A 20,223-nucleotide genomic window follows, 5' to 3' on the forward strand; every position below is an offset into this window, starting at 1 on the left:
GTTCTCTCCCCAAGTAAATGAAGAAAGAGATCCTCCTTTCACCTTATTACCAGGAACCAAGACCCACCTTGAATAATTACAGCCATAATCATGTAGGTCAGCTCATGATTAAAAATAATTACAACTGATTACAGCTGATTAAGATGAGCAACAAATCAATATCAACGCATATTCATACCACACTGCCTTGTAGTTGAAGAAGAAAATTAAATAGAAAAAGGACAGAGAGGGATAATTAAATATGGTCTATCATGTGTTCAGAAATGTCAAGGTTTAATAATGTAGAACATTTTGGATGAACCTCATTCCATCATTGAACTGAGAAATAGGTATTTACAAGAAATCCTCCTCCTGCAAAATTTGCAGTGAATCATTTCAAACATAATTTACATTGTTCCATAAGTGTGATAATAATTACACTGTGATATTGGCATGCATAGATAGTGGAGCAGGAACACAAGTAGAATCAACAAGTAAACATGTGGCATATATACAATGGCTCATTAACAATCGGTTACATTCAGGAAACAGTGTAGAGAGCTAACCTGTTTTTGTTCTCCTCTGGGTAAAGGACTAGGAAAGACGAGAATGTAATGTAAACTCTGATCCACACATGCAGAGTACAGGACAAGATGCCCTGGATAGCCAATGGCCCCATTCATGAAATATTTCAAATAGAGAAGACATCCAGTCTGAGCATCAATCCACCACTCACCTTTCCACTCAACCAACCCAACATTTATTTTTGTCCAGAAACAATGCCACCCAACAATAAACCCCATTCTCAGGAAATTAAGGGAGGAGATTAATATGAAGAGGGATTCATTAAAGTGTTTAAAGTCCTCGACAACAAAGCCTAAGCAATGTCCCAAAATATCCCCATGAAGATATTTTAGGAAAGGACTAAGACATTAGCATTACAAAGAGGAGGATGGCGGCATTGCATGGGGATTGTCAGTAGGACGCCAGCCAATCTATTTCTGCTGTGTGGGGAAATGAGCCACAGATATCCCTGGCATAGACACAGGCAGAGAGACACAGAGAGAGAGACAGAGAGAGAGACACAGAGAGAGAGAGAGAGAGAGAGAGAGAGAGAGAGAGAGAGAGAGAGAGAGAGACAGACGTAAAATCTTAATGCTTAATTCAGACTTGACAAAGTGCTTTAGTGGAAATTTAGTTGTAGAGTTGTAGACTGCATGCCATGAAATAATATAGTATTGTAAAAGGCAGGGTCAATCTAATCCCATAATCTAATCCTGTGATCTAATCCTATATGTCCTCAGGTGCCATCAGCCTTAAACCCTGCTGTATCAATCTGAATATGTAAGAAAGTTGTTAGAACAAAAATCGACCAGTTCTATATCTTATTAGTGATACAAAATGTGAGAATTTGTGGAATCTATAATTTATAACAACCATATTTATTGTGATGTAATGATACCAAATCAAATTATTTGAATCTGAATTTGTATTCAATACTGGAGAGCTATAAGAAGGGAGTTACTTTAATATTAACTTTAATATTAACTGTCAGGCGGTGGTTAACTGGTGCAGTGAATCAGGCGCAGGAGAGCAGAAATGGGTGTACAAGGTATTTAATTCCATGACAGCACCATTATACAGACAATACTCAAAGTGCTGAGAAATACCTGTCACTCGAAAATAACGGGCGTAAATACATAACCCGGCAAACATAACCAGCCGACAAGTACCGCCATGAACAATCAATAAACACGCACACTAACATGTGGGAAACAGAGGGTTAAATAATAAACATGTAATTGGGGAATAGAAACGAGGTGTGTAGAAAACAAAGACAAAACAAATGGAAAATGAAAAGTGGATCGGCGATGGCTAAAAGACCGGTGACGTAGACCGCAGAACGCCGCCCGAACAAGGAGAGGGACGGACTTCGGTAGAAGTCATACAGGACCCCTCCCCCCCTTGAGCCACGCGCCGACACCGGACTCGAGGACGACCCAGAGGACGAGGCGCAGGGTAATCCGGATGGAGATGGTGGAACTCCCACAGCATCGAAGGGTCCAAAACGTCCTCCACCGGCCCCCAGCATTTCTCCTCCAGACCGTACCCCTCCCACTCCATGAGGTGCTGAAGGCCCCTCGCCCGACCCCTTGAATTCAGTATGGCTCGAACTGCATACGCCGGGGCCCCCTCGATGTCCAGAGGGGGCGGAGAAACCTCCCGCACCTCAGACTCCTGGAGTGGACCAGACACCACCGGCCTGAGGAGAGACACATGGAACGAGGGGTTAATATGGTAATCGGGGGGAAGCTGTAACCTGTACCATTACCTCGTTCAGTCTCCTCAGGACTTTGAATGGTCCCACAAACCGCGGACTCAGCTTCCGGCAGGGCAGGCGAAGGGGCAGGTTTCGGGTCGAGAGCCAGAACCGGTCCCCCGTTGCGAACACCGGGGCCTCACTGCGGTGGTGGTCTGCGCTAGCTTTCTGATGCCTCGCGGCCAGCTGAACGTGTACATGAACGGCGTCCCATGTCTCCTCCGAGTGCCTAAACCATTCGTCCACCGCAGGAGCCTCGTTCTGGCTCTGATGCCAAGGTACCAGAATTGGCTGGTACCCCAGTACGCACTGGAAAGGGGAGAGGTTAGTGGAGGAGTGGCAGAGCGAGTTTTGGGCAATCTCTGTCCAGTGTATGAACACAGCCCACTCCCCTGGCCGGTCCTGGTAATAAGACCGCAGAAACCTACCCACATCCTGGTTCACTCTCTCCACCTGCCCGTTACTCTCGGGGCGAAAACCTGAGGTAAGTCTGACCGAGGCCCCCAGACGTTCCATGAACGCCCTCTAGACCCTTGAAGTGAACTGGGGACATCGATCTGATATTATGTCCTCAGGCACCCTGTAGTGCCAGAAGACGTGTGTGAACAGGGCCTCCTCAGTCTGTAGGGCCGTAGGGAGACCGGGCAAAGGGAGGAGAGGGCAGGACTTAGAAAACCGATCCACAATGACCAGGATTGTGGTGTAACCTTGTTAGGAAGTCCACCGACAGGTGCGACCACGGCCCGTTGTGGAACGGGTAAGGGTTGTAACTTCCCTTTGGGCAGGTGCGTAGGGGCCTTGTACTGGGCGCACACCGAGCAGAAGGAAACATAAACCCTCACATCCTTAGCCAAGGTGGACCACCAGTACTTCCCACTAAGATAGTGCACTGTCTGACCGATGCCCGGATGACCAGAGGAGGGTACCGTGTGGGCCCAATAGATCAAAAGGTCGCAGACAGCAGACGGAATGTACAGATGCCCAGCTAGACACTGGAGGGGAGTGGGCTCTGTACGCAACGCACGCTCGATGTCCGCGTCCAGCTCCCACACTACCGGTGCCACCAGGCAAGAGGCCGGGAGTATGGGCGTGTGATTCATGGACCGCTCCTCCATGTCATACATCCGGGTCAGTGCGTCTGCCTTAGCGCTCTGGGAACCTGGTCTGTAGGACAGGGTGAAGACAAAACGGGTAAAGAACCTGGCCCACCTTGCCTGGCGAGGGTTCAGTCTCCTCACCGCCCGGATATACTCCAGATTGCGGTGGTCAGTCCAGATGAGAAAAGGGTGTTTAGCCCCCTCAAGCCAATGTCTCCACGCCTTCAAGGCCTTGACGCGAGCTGTTGGCTGTCGGTCCCCCACATCATAGTTTCGCTCCGCCGGGCTGAGCTTCTTTGAAAAGAAGGCACAGGAGCAGAGCTTTGGTGGCGTACCCGAGCTCTGAGAGAGCACGGCTCCTATCCCAGCCTCGGACGTATCCACCTCCACTATGAACGCCAAAGAGGGATCCTTGTGAGCCAGCACGGGAGCCGAGGTAAACAGAGTCCTCAGGTGAGCCCTGTCCGCCTCAGCCAACCACTGCAAACGCACTGGTCCCCCCTTCAGCTGTGAGGTAATGGGAGCCACCAACTGACCATAGCCCTGGATAAATCTCTGGTAGTAGTTGGAAAACCCTAGAATCCGCTGCACTTCCTTTACCGTGGTGGGAGTTGGCAAATTACGCTCGGCTGAAATGTGGTCACTCTCCATCTCCACCCCTGAAGTGGAAATGCGGTACCCTAGGAAGGAGACGGACTGTTTAAAACTTCTTAGGGATAGGCGTCCCGTCAACGGGACAGTTGTAAATAATGCAGCACCTTGTGTCAGGATAGCAGATTTTAGAGAAACGACAAATGTCAGTACATATAAGTGTCTTATATCGGCTGAAAGCTTAAATTCTCATTAATATAACTGCACTGTCCAATTTACAGTAGCTATTACTGCGAAAAAATGCCATGTTATTGTTTGAGGAGAGCTCCTAACAATAAAACACGTTTTTCACCGTGATAGGTTTGATAAATTCACCTCTGAAGGTGAAATGTGTACTTACATTCTGAAATCTTGCTCTAATTTATCATCCAAAGGGTCCCAGAGATAACATGAAGTGTTGTTTTGTTAAATAAATGTCATTTTTTTTACATAAAAAGGTCCTTATAGCATGCACGATCGATTATGTATTTCATCTCGTTCAATTTGCAAAGAAAGGAATCTGTGAAAATCTAACCCTAAACAATGTTTCAACCAGTCAAATCATGTTTGTAATTATTCCTCAGAGATCCTAGAACGTAACCAGACTTCACTATATCATTAGGGGTGAAGTATATCCTATAGGACACCAATTTTGTTCAGAGTGCGACGCCTTCATGGGACGCCGATGACGCGGGGGGTCTTCACTTGATTGACTGTAACTTTGTCAAATAAGCACCAATCGGGGTCAAACTAAGCTAGCTAGATAGTCAATGAGTTGGGCTTTACGGGAGTATCGGGAAACCCTGTATCGATCGCAAAATGTAGCTGCCAACCTTGTGTGACTTCAAGCCTTTTCCTTTTGGACAGAAATGATAAGAATATGGTGAGTTATGAAGTTATGAAAACTGGATGTTTTGCAAATGTTGAACTTATAATATGGCTACTAATACTGGAAAAGCTAAATCAAAGTCCAAGTATACAGATTTGACAATATTCTTGCAGAAAAAAGTAATGTGAATGTAAATGTCTCCTTCACGACTTGCCAAAAATATACCTGGGTGTCTTCACACTAAATGATATGTAGTTTGCTCATACTTCAAGTTATCCGTCTGAAACTTTGCACATACACTGCTGCCATTTTGTTACAACCAGAGTGATGGCTAGATGTGGGACCTTTTTGTTGCATTTCAAAGATGGTGTATTTTCTTCTACCAGATCTATTGTTTTATATTCTCCTACATTCAATTCACATTTCCACAAACTTACAAATGTTTCCTTTCAAATGGTACCATATCGTGCTTCAGGGCCTGAGCTACAGGCAGTTAAGATTTGGGTATGTCATTTTAGGTGAAAATTGAAAAAAAGTGGGCTATCCCTAATTAAGTACATTTTCACTCCTGAACTTATTTTAAGGCTTGGCATAACAAAAGGGTTGAATACTTACTGACTCAACACATTTCAGCTTTCAATATTGTAAAACAATTGAAAAGCATACTTCGACTTTGACATTATGGGATATTGTGTGTAGGCCGGTGACAAAAATCAGGATTTAAACCATTTAAAATTCAGACTGTAACACAACAAAATGTGGAAAAAGTCGAGGGGTGTGAATACTTTCTGAATAACATGTCTGACATCACTTAACATTAGACCTTGAATGCAGCACATCTGGATGTTGCTCTCCTTTGGCTGTAGGTAGAGTGTTGGGTAGGACAGGCAATAGTGTCTACCAGGACTGGTCACCCAGTGGGCAAAACTGCTTGTAATTGTAAAATGTAAACATTGGTTGAAATTAAGTAATTTATTCCAGTTTTGCCCACTGAGTCAGTGGTGGCTGACAGCATTGTTAATAGTCAGACAGTCTATCAAGGTATTTAGAGAAAGGAGAGAAAGGACAAAACTATTCCATCATTCCCTCTTTTCCCTTTAAAGAACTTGAAAATAACCTGGATTTTTTTTTAGAAAATATCTTACTAGACTGAGGAGTGGTTCCAAACCTTTTCCGTTCCGGGGACCACCGAATCAATGTTAAAAACTTTTGAGGACCACCATTCGCAGATTTTTTTTACAGAAAATATCTTGCCGGTCAAATTTCAAGTACATTTTATGAGATTAAAGGCTTATTATTATTAGAAACAATTTGTATTGTGAAAAGTTATTCTGAGTTCCTCATTATACCATTAATACCATTTTTTTGGACACCCTGCAGACCACAGGTTAAACCACTGCTCTAGCTAGATACTAGATGTGTTACTCTACAGAATGACTCAAATCAAATAAAAGACAGCCAGTCTGATCAATTATACAAACACACCTGAGTGGTCTGAGTACCTAACGCCACAGGGGAGTCTAATTTAGCTTTGGAGCAGTGATGTTATCTGTCCTTGTGAAAAAAGGACCAGCAAAATGCAAATGTATTCCCATTTCATATAGATCCATCCAGCTTCAACAAATTGATGCACAACTTATTAGCGCCATTATTTCCCTCCAACTAATAGACTAAATCATTGACATAGCCTGTTTCCATGACAACATATTCTCTTTTGCATGCTGGTTAGACCAGCATTGTGAAGCCTGTCTCTCAGTATTTATTCATTATATCAACACTAGAGACAAACACAAGACCTACACAACAAACCAATGCTCACAAAACATCCCACATGACAGTTTCATATGATTGTGTCCTTGATACGCGAATCCTGGGTATAACTTGAATCAAGATGATGATTTCAGGGCTATGAGAAAATGTTTACATACCACACTGTCTACTTACAACTGCAGAGACCCATACGCAAACACAAATGTAACTTTTTGACAAATTAATTGTTGCAAGAAAGGTTGTTGAAGTGTGTTGCATGAAAAAGCTACCACAGCTAGTAAAACATAAATCAAATACAAAAGACATAAATACAATCACACACGCACCCCTCTTTTACTACAGTTTAACAACTGAGAGCGCTGACACTGCAAAGTCAGTAGTTGAATTTAAAGCTGCTGTCATTTATTGAAAAAGTCACTAGGGCAAAGCAGCAGTGAAAATGATTACCGTGTGCTTTCCTGGTGCTCACTAGTGGATTTGGGCTTTAACAAGCTCAGAGGTGGGCAGTGAGAATGTGTCTGATGAGCAACGGCTATGGCTACACAGCATGGATATGACAACAAAGTAAAGCCATATCCTTCCAGCTAGCGACCGGCATAATACACTACTTCATATCTCAAGAGAGCTGTTTTGGTGGAAAAAATAGATAACCAGAGCAAAAGTTGCCGAATACACAGGTTATTTGTTTCCATGCCTGAGTCTGTGTGAGCGTGACAGTTATTTACGGCCATTTCCCTAAAGTTTGATGTGACATACAGAAGACTGATACAATGAAGCACAGACGGACCAGCTCTATCCACTATTGACAATTCATGGAGACTAGAGTGTGAATAGTCAGCCCTACACCTCCCCACGTCTAAGCATGAAAATGTTATTTTGCATTTCTCTGTCACCGTTTGAATCAGTAGCCGTGTACATGTCAGCAGAGAGCACCGTTTGAGTCATTAGCCATGTATATGTTAACAGAGAGCACCGTTTGAGTCATTAGCAATGTACCTGTTAACAGAGAGTACCGTTTGAGTCATTAGCAATGTACCTGTTAACAGAGAGCACCGTTTGAGTCATTAGCAATGTACCTGTTAACAGAGAGTACCGTTTGAGTCATTAGCGATGTACCTGTTAACAGAGAGCACCGTTTGAATCATTAGCCGTGTACCTGTTGGCAGAGAGCACTGTTTGAATCATTAGCCGTGTACCTGTTGGCAGAGAGCACCGTTTGAATCATTAGCTGTACCTGTTAGCAGAGAGCACTGTTTTAATCATTAGCCGTGTACCTGTTAGCAGAGAGCACAGTTTGAATCATTAGCCGTGTATATGTTAGCAGAGAGCACAGTTTGAATCATTAGCTGTACCTGTTAGCAGAGAGCACTGTTTTAATCATTAGCCGTGTACATGTCTGCAGAGAGCACCGTTTGAATCATTAGCTGTACCTGTTAGCAGAGAGCACAGTTTGAATCATTAGCCGTGTACATGTTAGTAGAGAGCACCGTTTGAATCATTAGCTGTACCTGTTAGCAGAGAGCACTGTTTGAATCATTAGCCATGTATATGTTAGCAGTGAGCACAGTTTGAATCATTAGCTGTACCTGTTAGCAGAGAGCACTGTTTGAATCATTAGCCGTGTACATGTCAGCAGAGAGCACCGTTTGAATCATTAGCCATGTACATGTTAGCAGAGAGCACTGTTTGAATCATTAGCCGTGTACCTGTTGGCAGAGAGCACTGTTTGAATCATTAGCCATGTATATGTTTGCAGAGAGCACAGTTTGAATCATTAGCCGTGTACATGTTAGTAGAGAGCACCGTTTGAATCATTAGCTGTACCTGTTAGCAGAGAGCACTGTTTGAATCATTAGCCATGTATATGTTAGCAGAGAGCACAGTTTGAATCATTACCTGTACCTGTTAGCAGAGAGCACTGTTTGAATCATTAGCCGTGTACATGTCAGCAGAGAGCACCGTTTGAATCATTAGCCATGTACATGTTAGCAGAGAGCACAGTTTGAATCATTAGCTGTACCTGTTAGCAGAGAGCACTGTTTGAATCATTAGCCGTGTACATGTCAGCAGAGAGCACCGTTTGAATCATTAGCCGTGTACATGTTAGCAGAGAGCACAGTTTGAATCATTAGCCGTGTACATGTTAGTAGAGAGCACCGTTTAAATCATTAGCTGTACCTGTTAGCAGAGAGCACTGTTTGAATCATTATCCATGTATATGTTAGCAGAGAGCACAGTTTGAATCATTAGCTGTACCTGTTAGCAGAAAGCACAGTTTGAATCATTAGCCATGTACATGTTAGCAGAGAGCACTGTTTGAATCATTAGCCGTGTACCTGTTGGCAGAGAGCACTGTTTGAATCATTAGCCATGTATATGTTTGCAGAGAGCACAGTTTGAATCATTAGCCGTGTACATGTTAGTAGAGAGCACCGTTTGAATCATTAGCTGTACCTGTTAGCAGAGAGCACTGTTTGAATCATTAGCCATGTATATGTTAGCAGAGAGCACAGTTTGAATCATTACCTGTACCTGTTAGCAGAGAGCACTGTTTGAATCATTAGCCGTGTACATGTCAGCAGAGAGCACCGTTTGAATCATTAGCCATGTATATGTTAGCAGAGAGCACAGTTTGAATCATTAGCTGTACCTGTTAGCAGAGAGCACTGTTTGAATCATTAGCCATGTATATGTTAGCAGAGAGCACAGTTTGAATCATTACCTGTACCTGTTAGCAGAGAGCACTGTTTGAATCATTAGCCGTGTACATGTCAGCAGAGAGCACCGTTTGAATCATTAGCCATGTATATGTTAGCAGAGAGCACAGTTTGAATCATTAGCTGTACCTGTTAGCAGAGAGCACTGTTTGAATCATTAGCCGTGTACATGTCAGCAGAGAGCACCGTTTGAATCATTAGCCGTGTACATGTTAGCAGAGAGCACAGTTTGAATCATTAGCCGTGTACATGTTAGTAGAGAGCACCGTTTGAATCATTAGCTGTACCTGTTAGCAGAGAGCACCGTTTGAATCATTAGCTGTACATGTTAGCAGAGAGCACTGTTTGAATCATTATCCATGTATATGTTAGCAGAGAGCACAGTTTGAATCATTAGCTGTACCTGTTAGCAGAGAGCACTGTTTGAATCATTAGCCGTGTACATGTCAGCAGAGAGCACCGTTTGAATCATTAGCCAAGTATATGTTAGCAGAAAGCACAGTTTGAATCATTAGCCATGTACATGTTGGCAGAGAGCACTGTTTGAATCATTAGCCGTGTACCTGTTGGCAGAGAGCACTGTTTGAATCATTAGCCATGTATATGTTTGCAGAGAGCACAGTTTGAATCATTAGCCGTGTACATGTTAGTAGAGAGCACCGTTTGAATCATTAGCTGTACCTGTTAGCAGAGAGCACTGTTTGAATCATTAGCCATGTATATGTTAGCAGAGAGCACAGTTTGAATCATTACCTGTACCTGTTAGCAGAGAGCACCGTTTGAATCATTAGCCGTGTACATGTTAGCAGAGAGCACAGTTTGAATCATTAGCCGTGTACATGTTAGTAGAGAGCACCGTTTGAATCATTAGCTGTACCTGTTAGCAGAGAGCACCGTTTGAATCATTAGCTGTACCTGTTAGCAGAGAGCACTGTTTGAATCATTATCCATGTATATGTTAGCAGAGAGCACAGTTTGAATCATTAGCTGTACCTGTTAGCAGTGAGCACTGTTTGAATCATTAGCCGTGTACATGTCAGCAGAGAGCACCGTTTGAATCATTAGCCAAGTATATGTTAGCAGAAAGCACAGTTTGAATCATTAGCCATGTACATGTTAGCAGAGAGCACTGTTTGAATCATTAGCCGTGTACCTGTTGGCAGAGAGCACTGTTTGAATCATTAGCCATGTATATGTTTGCAGAGAGCACAGTTTGAATCATTAGCCGTGTACATGTTAGTAGAGAGCACCGTTTGAATCATTAGCTGTACCTGTTAGCAGAGAGCACTGTTTGAATCATTAGCCATGTATATGTTAGCAGAGAGCACAGTTTGAATCATTACCTGTACCTGTTAGCAGAGAGCACTGTTTGAATCATTAGCCGTGTACATGTCAGCAGAGAGCACCGTTTGAATCATTAGCCATGTACATGTTAGCAGAGAGCACAGTTTGAATCATTAGCTGTACCTGTTAGCAGAGAGCACTGTTTGAATCATTAGCCGTGTACATGTCAGCAGAGAGCACCGTTTGAATCATTAGCCGTGTACATGTTAGCAGAGAGCACAGTTTGAATCATTAGCCGTGTACATGTTAGTAGAGAGCACCGTTTAAATCATTAGCTGTACCTGTTAGCAGAGAGCACTGTTTGAATCATTATCCATGTATATGTTAGCAGAGAGCACAGTTTGAATCATTAGCTGTACCTGTTAGCAGAAAGCACAGTTTGAATCATTAGCCATGTACATGTTAGCAGAGAGCACTGTTTGAATCATTAGCCGTGTACCTGTTGGCAGAGAGCACTGTTTGAATCATTAGCCGTGTACATGTTAGTAGAGAGCACCGTTTGAATCATTAGCTGTACCTGTTAGCAGAGAGCACTGTTTGAATCATTAGCCATGTATATGTTAGCAGAGAGCACAGTTTGAATCATTACCTGTACCTGTTAGCAGAGAGCACTGTTTGAATCATTAGCCGTGTACATGTCAGCAGAGAGCACCGTTTGAATCATTAGCCATGTATATGTTAGCAGAGAGCACAGTTTGAATCATTAGCTGTACCTGTTAGCAGAGAGCACTGTTTGAATCATTAGCCATGTATATGTTAGCAGAGAGCACAGTTTGAATCATTACCTGTACCTGTTAGCAGAGAGCACTGTTTGAATCATTAGCCGTGTACATGTCAGCAGAGAGCACCGTTTGAATCATTAGCCATGTATATGTTAGCAGAGAGCACAGTTTGAATCATTAGCTGTACCTGTTAGCAGAGAGCACTGTTTGAATCATTAGCCGTGTACATGTCAGCAGAGAGCACCGTTTGAATCATTAGCCGTGTACATGTTAGCAGAGAGCACAGTTTGAATCATTAGCCGTGTACATGTTAGTAGAGAGCACCGTTTGAATCATTAGCTGTACCTGTTAGCAGAGAGCACCGTTTGAATCATTAGCTGTACCTGTTAGCAGAGAGCACTGTTTGAATCATTATCCATGTATATGTTAGCAGAGAGCACAGTTTGAATCATTAGCTGTACCTGTTAGCAGAGAGCACTGTTTGAATCATTAGCCGTGTACATGTCAGCAGAGAGCACCGTTTGAATCATTAGCCATGTATATGTTAGCAGAAAGCACAGTTTGAATCATTAGCCATGTACATGTTAGCAGAGAGCACTGTTTGAATCATTAGCCGTGTACCTGTTGGCAGAGAGCACTGTTTGAATCATTAGCCATGTATATGTTTGCAGAGAGCACAGTTTGAATCATTAGCCGTGTACATGTTAGTAGAGAGCACCGTTTGAATCATTAGCCGTGTACATGTCAGCAGAGAGCACCGTTTGAATCATTAGCCATGTATATGTTAGCAGAGAGCACAGTTTGAATCATTACCTGTACCTGTTAGCAGAGAGCACTGTTTGAATCATTAGCCGTGTACATGTCAGCAGAGAGCACCGTTTGAATCATTAGCCATGTATATGTTAGCAGAGAGCACAGTTTGAATCATTAGCTGTACCTGTTAGCAGAGAGCACTGTTTGAATCATTAGCCATGTATATGTTAGCAGAGAGCACAGTTTGAATCATTACCTGTACCTGTTAGCAGAGAGCACTGTTTGAATCATTAGCCGTGTACATGTCAGCAGAGAGCACCGTTTGAATCATTAGCCATGTATATGTTAGCAGAGAGCACAGTTTGAATCATTAGCTGTACCTGTTAGCAGAGAGCACTGTTTGAATCATTAGCCGTGTACATGTCAGCAGAGAGCACCGTTTGAATCATTAGCCGTGTACATGTTAGCAGAGAGCACAGTTTGAATCATTAGCCGTGTACATGTTAGTAGAGAGCACCGTTTGAATCATTAGCTGTACCTGTTAGCAGAGAGCACCGTTTGAATCATTAGCTGTACCTGTTAGCAGAGAGCACTGTTTGAATCATTATCCATGTATATGTTAGCAGAGAGCACAGTTTGAATCATTAGCTGTACCTGTTAGCAGAGAGCACTGTTTGAATCATTAGCCGTGTACATGTCAGCAGAGAGCACCGTTTGAATCATTAGCCATGTATATGTTAGCAGAAAGCACAGTTTGAATCATTAGCCATGTACATGTTAGCAGAGAGCACTGTTTGAATCATTAGCCGTGTACCTGTTGGCAGAGAGCACTGTTTGAATCATTAGCCATGTATATGTTTGCAGAGAGCACAGTTTGAATCATTAGCCGTGTACATGTTAGTAGAGAGCACCGTTTGAATCATTAGCCGTGTACATGTCAGCAGAGAGCACCGTTTGAATCATTAGCCATGTATATGTTAGCAGAGAGCACAGTTTGAATCATTAGCTGTACCTGTTAGCAGAGAGCACTGTTTGAATCATTAGCCGTGTACATGTCAGCAGAGAGCACCGTTTGAATCATTAGCCGTGTACATGTTAGCAGAGAGCACAGTTTGAATCATTAGCCGTGTACATGTTAGTAGAGAGCACCGTTTGAATCATTAGCTGTACCTGTTAGCAGAGAGCACCGTTTGAATCATTAGCTGTACCTGTTAGCAGAGAGCACTGTTTGAATCATTATCCATGTATATGTTAGCAGAGAGCACAGTTTGAATCATTAGCTGTACCTGTTAGCAGAGAGCACTGTTTGAATCATTAGCCGTGTACATGTCAGCAGAGAGCACCGTTTGAATCATTAGCCATGTATATGTTAGCAGAAAGCACAGTTTGAATCATTAGCCATGTACATGTTAGCAGAGAGCACTGTTTGAATCATTAGCCGTGTACCTGTTGGCAGAGAGCACTGTTTGAATCATTAGCCATGTATATGTTTGCAGAGAGCACAGTTTGAATCATTAGCCGTGTACATGTTAGTAGAGAGCACCGTTTGAATCATTAGCTGTACCTGTTAGCAGAGAGCACTGTTTGAATCATTAGCCATGTATATGTTAGCAGAGAGCACAGTTTGAATCATTACCTGTACCTGTTAGCAGAGAGCACCGTTTGAATCATTAGCCGTGTACATGTTAGCAGAGAGCACAGTTTGAATCATTAGCCGTGTACATGTTAGTAGAGAGCACCGTTTGAATCATTAGCTGTACCTGTTAGCAGAGAGCACCGTTTGAATCATTAGCTGTACCTGTTAGCAGAGAGCACTGTTTGAATCATTATCCATGTATATGTTAGCAGAGAGCACAGTTTGAATCATTAGCTGTACCTGTTAGCAGAGAGCACTGTTTGAATCATTAGCCGTGTACATGTCAGCAGAGAGCACCGTTTGAATCATTAGCCATGTATATGTTAGCAGAAAGCACAGTTTGAATCATTAGCCATGTACATGTTAGCAGAGAGCACTGTTTGAATCATTAGCCGTGTACCTGTTGGCAGAGAGCACTGTTTGAATCATTAGCCATGTATATGTTTGCAGAGAGCACAGTTTGAATCATTAGCCGTGTACATGTTAGTAGAGAGCACCGTTTGAATCATTAGCTGTACCTGTTAGCAGAGAGCACTGTTTGAATCATTAGCCATGTATATGTTAGCAGAGAGCACAGTTTGAATCATTACCTGTACCTGTTAGCAGAGAGCACTGTTTGAATCATTAGCCGTGTACATGTCAGCAGAGAGCACCGTTTGAATCATTAGCCATGTATATGTTAGCAGAGAGCACAGTTTGAATCATTAGCTGTACCTGTTAGCAGAGAGCACTGTTTGAATCATTAGCCGTGTACATGTCAGCAGAGAGCACCGTTTGAATCATTAGCCGTGTACATGTTAGCAGAGAGCACAGTTTGAATCATTAGCCGTGTACATGTTAGTAGAGAGCACCGTTTGAATCATTAGCTGTACCTGTTAGCAGAGAGCACTGTTTGAATCATTAGCCGTGTACATGTCAGCAGAGAGCACCGTTTGAATCATTAGCCATGTATATGTTAGCAGAGAGCACAGTTTTAATCATTAGCTGTACCAGTTAGCAGAGAGCACTGTTTGAATCATTAGCCGTGTACATGTCAGCAGAGAGCACCGTTTGAATCATTAGCCGTGTACATGTTAGCAGAAAGCACAGTTTGAATCATTAGCCGTGTACATGTTAGTAGAGAGCACCGTTTGAATCATTAGCTGTACCTGTTAGCAGAGAGCACTGTTTGAATCATTAGCCGTGTACATGTCAGCAGAGAGCACCGTTTGAATCATTAGCCATGTATATGTTAGCAGAGAGCACAGTTTGAATCATTAGCTGTACCTGTTAGCAGAGAGCACAGTTTGAATCATTAGCCGTGTACATGTCAGCAGAGAGCACCGTTTGAATCATTAGCCGTGTACATGTTAGCAGCGAGCACAGTTTGAATCATTAGCCATGTTAGCAGAGAGCACAGTTTGAATCATTAGCTGTACCTGTTACCAGAGAGCACTGTTTGAATCATTAGCCGTGTACATGTCAGCAGAGAGCACCGTTTGAATCATTAGCCATGTATATTGTAATGACCTGACTAGATCATAAATGAACAATTGTCCAGACAGAGGCTTGAGTTTGCGAATTGACGGTTTATTGAACCAACTTTACACAGGCTACTGTTTGGGCCGTAGCACACGCCAAATAGATGACAGATAACCCACAAGCCAATCGTGACCTTCTCTTGTGAAGCCCAGACGTAAGAGAGAGAGAACAAAGGCTGAACCTGGTCTTAACTTCCAATGCCCAACCCCCCTCCACGCCACTCCGCCAACCACCAGGATGCCCGGCATCAGAACATTCCAGGCATTCCCGTGATTGGCAGTTAGCAGGTTGATTGACATGTCGGACCCCGCGAACACCGGGTACTGGTCAGTACAACACAACCACCTCCTAGCCTAGCACATAACACACAGCTGTCTGTGCGGGTCGCTACACAGCCCCCCCACCACAAAGTCCCTCGTCCCCGAGGGAACAAACAAAGTCTCTGAAGCGACCCGGAGGTCTCCTTTGCCTGCGTGGCCGTGATGGTCGCAGAGTGCCCCTCTGGGAACCAGGGGATGAAGGCAGGGATATGGGGGACAAGGAAGCGGGAACGGGTAATACAGTCCGTGGTTCTGGGGAACCACGCGGTGACACAGGGGGAGACAGGGGAGTGGGCTGTCTGGAGCCTTGTCTGCGGCACCTGAGGGTGGGTGCCTGGAGAATGTCATTGCCAGAGAGGGGAATTGTGGGGGTTCCTGGGGTTTGGGGAGAAGAGGCCCCTCTGTATGGGGCTAACCTGTCCCGGTGCAGTGCCACCTTTCTCCCCTGGGAGGAAGCTGCACCCGGTACACAACCTCCCCTACCCTCTCCAGGACACTGCGGGGTCCCACCCAGTGACTGTCCAACTTGGGGCATCTGCCTTTTTTTTTTTTTTTTCCTTAGGGGCTGCAGACCCAGACCAGCTCCCCAGCCACAAAGTGCCTTCCCCGGGTGTGCACGTCATAGTTCCTTTTCTGCCTCACACCTGCATTCACCAGCTGCTCTCTGGCGAAGGTGTGGGCTGTCTCCAGGCGGTCCTGGAGTCTCCGGGCATACTCCGGCCCCGGAGGAACATGAGGGCTATCCAGGGGCCGACCAAACGCCATCTCCGCAGGGGTGCGGATCTCTCCCCAGCATGAGGAGGGCAGGCGTGCAGGAGGTGGAGTCTTGGACAGCGGAGCGGCATGCCATGAGGACCATAGGCAGGTGCTTGTCCCAGTCACGCTGGTGTTTGGAAGAGACGATGGCCAGCTGCTGTCCAAGCGTTTTGTTGAAGCGCTCCACAAGGCCATCACTTTGAGGATGGAGAGGAGTAGTGCGGGTCTTGTGCATACCCAGCCTCTCACACATGGTGGCGAACACACGGGACTCAAAGTTTCTGCCTTGGTCGCTGTGGATGGACTCTGCAGCTCCAAACCTGCTGAACATCCCCGCTGTCAGGGCGTCGACGATGGTCTCTGCCTCCTGGTCAGGCAGAGCATAGGCCTCGGGCCATTTTGTGAAATAGTCCATGGCCGTGAGCACCCAGCGGTTTCCACTGTCTGTGGTGGGGAACGGCCCAACTACATCCACTCCCACCCTCTCCATGGGAGCCCCCACTGGGAACTGTTGGAGCTGAGCATGAGAGCGGCCTGGGGGGCCCTTTCTCGACGTGCAGTTGTCACAGCGGCGACAAAAGTCCTCCACATCCCTCTTGTGCTGCCCCCAGTAGAAGCCCTGACGGAGACGGCGCAGTGTTTTTGTGACCCCAAAGTGTCCAGTCCCCACCCTCCCATGAGTACTCTGGAGCACAGCCTCCCGCAATGCTTTTGGGACCACCACCTGCCACCTCTCCTCTCCCGTAGCTGACTCCTTCCATGCCCGCTGTAGCCAGCTAGCCGCAGTCTCTCAAACTTCGACCACAACCCTTTGGTCGCGAGTGAGAGCGCTGTCACCTCTTCCCATGGTGGCCTCACCTGCGCCTCTACCCACTGTAGCACTGGCTGTAGGTCTGTGTCCCGTCCCTGCTGCTGCCGCCATTCAGCCACGTCGACAGTCTGCAGCTCACAGCAGACAGGCCCGCTCGCCCGACACACTGTGGCACAGACACCCTCCTCTGCCCGCAGCTCTCTCTCCCATCCCTCTCTCCGTTCACAGTGGCGGCAGCCGTCTGCAGTACAGGGCCGACGGGACATGGCGTCGGCGTTGGAGTGGCGTGCCCCTGCCCTGTGCACCACCGTGAAGTCATACGGCTGAAGCTCCTCCAACCAGCGTGCCACCTGCCCCTCTGGCTCTCTGAAAGACATGAGCCACTGGAGAGCAGAGTGGTCAGTCCTTACAGTAAAGGGCAGACCACCCAGGTAGTACTTGAAGTGTTTGACGGAAGCCACAACAGCCAAGAGCTCCCGCCGGGTGACACAGTAGCGGCGCTCATGTTTGTCAAATGTTTTGCTGAAGTACGCCACCACTCTCTCCCCCTCTGGCCCCACCTGGGCCAGCACCCCACCCATGCCCACATTGCTCGCGTCTGTGTCCAGGATAAAGGGCAAGGTGAGGTCAGGGGGACGAGCACGGGGCCTCGATCAGTGCACGTTTGAGGGTGTTGAACGCCTCCTCACACTCCACTGTCCAAGTGAAAGCCTTGTCCTTCGGCAGCAGGCGGTTCAGTGGAGCAGCAACGCTTGAGAAGCCCCGTACAAACCTCCTGTAGTACGAGGCCAGGCCCAGGAAGCTCTTCAGCTGACGCTGGTCGGTGGGGGTGGGCCAGTCTCTGACAGCCCCTACCTTGTCCTCCATGGTGCTGATCCCCTCCTTCCCCACTCGGTGGCCCAAGAAGGACACCTCTCTCCTCATGAAGTGGCACTTCTCGGGGTGGAGCTTCAGACCTGCGGCAGCCACCCTCTCCAGCACACGCCGTAGCGCCCCCAGGGCTGACTGGAAGGAGCTGCCATGGGCCAGGATGTCATCGAGGTATACCAGACACTGCTATCGGGGATGCCATCCAGCACCCTGTCCATCAAACGCTCAAAAGTAGCTGGAGCGTTGCACAGGCCAAAGCACAGGACCTTGAACTGCCAGTGTCCTCTGTTAGTGGAGAACGCAGTTTTGGCTCTGGCCTCTGGGGAGAGGGGCACCTGCCAGTAGCCACTGCGGAGGTCTAGTGAGGAGAACCAGGAGGACCCCCTAACCAGGTCCAGCGACTCATCGATACGTGGTATGGGGTATGAGTCCTTCCTGGTTACCTCATTCAGCCGCCTGTAGTCCGCACAGAACCTCAGCTTGCCCCCCTTCTTCGGAACCATGACAACTGGCGCCGCCCAGGGGCTGTCTGAGGGCTCAATGAAGTCTGCCCGCTGCATCTCCAACACAGCCTTGTCTGCCGCCTCCTGGCGTGCCAGCGGGATACGGCGGGGACGCATCTTGATGGGTCGAGCATCACCTGTGTCGATCTCATGCTGCACCAGAAGAGTCTGACCCACCTCTTCCTCACTCAACGCAAAGCTGTCTCTGAATTCAAACAGCAACTGCCACAACCGTTCCTGCTGCTCAGGGTCAAGACCAACACAGTTCCTCCCCATATCTCCCTCACTGCAGACAGTGTCCTCTCCTCTCCCATCTGGGGGAGCTGGGCTGGGGGTGCGGCCCGGGCTCACAGAGGGCTGTGTCATGGAGGTAGCTGGGGGAATGTAACACACCGCCGTAGGTGACAGGGGGACTGGGGAAAAGTCACACACAGCTGTGGGGAGGGGCGCAGCCATGAGTCTCTGCTGCTTTAACTGTTGGAGTAAAGGGTTTGTTGGGTTGAGTGAATGTGACATTAGGGGGGGCCATGGTGACTTCCGTCCCTCCCTGGAAGCTCAGTGTGCCCCTATTTAGGTCTAACTGGCAGCCTGTGCTCCTAAGAAAGTGCAACCCCAGGATACAAGGGTCCTGCACAGCCGCCACCCACACAGGATGACGCACAGTCCTGCCCCCTACTGTCAGAGTCATTATTCCCTTCCCTTTCATGGGTGCCAGCTCACCTGTGACTGTGCGGAGCTGCACAGTTGTAGGCTCACACTGAGTCCAACCTGGCACAATATCTGGCCTCACCAGGGTTACTGTGGACCCAGTGTCCACCAGGGCGGAGCAGGGCACCCCCTCCACAGTGACAGGGACATGACAAAAGTCCCCAACACAGGTCCGGCCCACCACAACAACAGGCTCCCTCCGCTTGCCCTCGTCTGCTTCTGGGGAAGTGGAGCCTTGCTTCCCCGTCTGTGCCGGTGGGCTCCTCCTGAAGATGATGGTGGTTGGGATAGAAAGCCAGGGGTCCGCACTACCCGGTCTATGCGGACCCGAGCCGTTTCCCTGAGCTCTGGGGGACATGGGGCAATCTCGGCGCAGATGGCCTGGCTGGCCACAACCCCAGCAGACCCTGGGACCAGGGCTTGTGTTTCGTGCCGCCTGTAGCGACACAGCCCGAATGAGTTCTGTCATTTCGGCCACCCAAGCAGGCTTTTCCGGCTCCGGGCTGCTCTGCCCCCAGCTCGCACAGAGGGTGTGTCTCCCTGCACCCCCACCAAAGCCCCAGCTGAAGCCCCAGCCCACACCAGCTCCCTCTCCAAAGCCATCTCCAAGGCTGTCTGCAATGACTCAGGATGAGCCAGCTGGGTCTGTATGCGCAGCTCCGTAGGGGAGAGCGCCTGTATGAACTGGTCCCGTGCTAGCTCGCTCTGCACGGAGGGGGGCATGTGAGCATATGCCCGCCGAGAGAGGCTCTCAATGTCATTAGCTAGCACCCGTAGAGGCTCTCCAGGCTGCCTGCGTCTATTCCTCAGTTCAGAGCGCAGTAGCCCGGGCTGTACACACTGTCCATAGCGCCTCCTCAGTGCTCCCACTAGAGCACCATAATCATGCCTGTCCTCGGGGCTAATCAATATCAAACAGGCCAGAGCTTCATCCGTG

Source organism: Oncorhynchus nerka, linkage group LG5 (genome assembly GCF_034236695.1).
Source record: "Oncorhynchus nerka isolate Pitt River linkage group LG5, Oner_Uvic_2.0, whole genome shotgun sequence".
NCBI lineage: Eukaryota > Metazoa > Chordata > Actinopteri > Salmoniformes > Salmonidae > Oncorhynchus > Oncorhynchus nerka.